This window comes from Penaeus japonicus, unplaced genomic scaffold (assembly GCF_977035675.1).
Source record: "Penaeus japonicus unplaced genomic scaffold, GWHDUDI00000001_assembly GWHDUDI00000016, whole genome shotgun sequence".
NCBI lineage: Eukaryota > Metazoa > Arthropoda > Malacostraca > Decapoda > Penaeidae > Penaeus > Penaeus japonicus.
The window spans coordinates 9175769-9178268 of NW_028234418.1; positions in this window are offsets into that span (position 1 = coordinate 9175769).

The following is a 2500-nucleotide window of genomic DNA, read 5'->3' on the forward strand; positions in this document are numbered from 1 at the left end:
GGGTGAGAGAGAGAGGAGAGAGAAGGAGAGAGAGGAGAGTGAGAGAGAGAGAGAGAGAGGGAGAGAGAGAGAGAGAGAGAGAGAGAGAGAGAGAGAGAGAGAGAGAGAGAGAGAGAGATAAATAGATAGATAGATAGATAGATAGATAGATAGATAGATAGATAGATAGAGAGAGAGAGAGAGAGAGAGAGATAGAAGGCAGATAGATGAATATGAGACGAAGAAATCCGCCCTGTCCCTCCCTCCCCCTCGCTCTCTGGCTCCCTAACCCTCATCGCCCTTCTTTCACCTCGTCCCCTTCTCTTCCCTCTCCCCCTCTCTAACCCTCAACCCCCTTCCTTCAGCCTCACCCTCCTTAACCCTAACCCCATCATTTGACTCGTCCCCCTCCTCCCCCTCATCCACCCCTCCTTCTCCTCCTTCCTCTCCTCCTCCTTATCCCTCCAACTCTTCTTTCACCTCATCTCCCTTCCCCTCCCACCTCTCCCCCCCCATCCCTCCCCCATACCTGACTGACCTGAGTGTGATGACGTGATTATCCAAGGGAGGAATGTTACTTGCGATCCACGCATACCAGGTGACTCCCATCCCCTCCCCCCCTCTCCCCTCCCCCCTCTCCCCTCTCTCTCCGCTTTCCTCTTACCATGACATCCTCCCTCTTTCCCCCTTTTCTCTTCCTTCATCTCGTTTCGCTTTATCTTCCTCCTTTTCTCACCCCCCTCCCTCCTCCTTTCTCTTTCTCATCTTTCTGCCACCCTCACTTTCCCCCTTTTTCATGGCCTCCTCCCTCTCCCTCATATCCTCTTACTTTCCCCTCTCCCTACCCCTTTAGCTACCCTCCTCACATTCCCTCATACTCTATACCTTTCCCCTCTTCGTGTCTCCTCCCTCATACCCTCTAATTCTTCCCACTTCTTCTCGTCTGTTCCGTCTTCCTTCCCTATCCCCTCTTTCTTCTCTCCCGTTTCTCCTCTTAGACTCTCTTTCTCTCCCTGTTAATTGCTTTGGCTCTGTATTCGTGCACTCGACCTGTTTTGTTTATCTGTTTGTTTAATTTTCGTTCTTCTTTAGGTCCGTCCATTTATTTAGTTATTTCTCGTTTCTTTTCATATGCTTATTCTAATTTATTTTCTATCTTGGTTTGTGTCCGTTTCTTGTCATTTATATTGTAATTCTATCTCTACTTCTCTTTATTTGTTTGTTTGTTTGTTTGCTATCATCTTCTGTCTCATCCCCACTATGCCACCCCCCTCCCACCCCCACCAACCCATTAACGCTCGCTTCCTTGGTATTCTGTGGTATTACTTGCATCTCCTTCTGTTACCTGATACCGTTACCCTACGTTTGGTATAGTGTAGTGCGACCGTAGGGTGTGTGGAGGGGGGGGGCAGGGTGTATAACTGTATAAACGTGATTTCATTTTGTGTTTTTGCTGTTTCAGTGCTTACTGTACTTGTTTTGTACATACACACATATACACATACATAGAGTCAGACACACCAAAATAAGCACATACCCCCAAAAAAATAAAAAATAAAAAATCACATTTGAACATACAAACAAACAAACACACATGCAAGCATACACACTTTCAAATACACAAACACGCACACACATAGCATCATTATTCCTCATATACAGTTTCTCTCTTTATAAATCTAATCTCTTCTTTATATAACACGTTTTCGTTAAAGAATGACTGAATATTTTCCTTTTTTTATTTCTTTGGTCAGCGATTCACCAGCTGTGATGTTGGCCGTAATACACGCATGTTTTATCATATAATTATCAAGATAATTAATATCAACATTATTATTATCATAATCATTATTACTATTATCATTATCATTATTATTATTATTATCATTGTTATTAATATAATCATTATCATTATTATTATTGATGTTATTATTATTTTTATTTTATTATTATCATTGTTATTATCATTATCATTTTTATTAGTATCATTGTTATCATTATTATTAGTACCATTGTTATCGTTATCATCAGCATCATTCTTCTTCTTCTTATTATTATATTTTCAGCATTATTACTGCTGTTGCTGTTGTTAGTTTCTGAAAAGGAAAATGGGAACTCGTTTAACGGATCACTTTATGTTTCCTATCCTTGCCTTTTTACTATCATTATTATTTGTATAATCTCGCCGTTTATTGGTTTACGTTTAGTGAAAAGTTTAATGTTTAGTCTGTAAGTTTCTGATTTATAGGTGGGTTGGCTATGGCCTGGCTGATTATGTTTTGATGGTGAACCGAATTTGTGTCTAGATTCTAGTTAAAGTTTTCATTGGCATTGGCATTCCATCGCAAAAAATGGATCTGGCAGGAAGTTTAATTGTTTGATGAAATGTATGGTAGACTTGCGTGTTTTGAAATTGGAATTTTGGGTGTTGGTGGAGGCTTGCGCTCTCTGAGTCCTTTCTCGTTATACGTGTGATAAACTTATTCAAGATATGTTTGTGTGTTTATACTATACGAATATT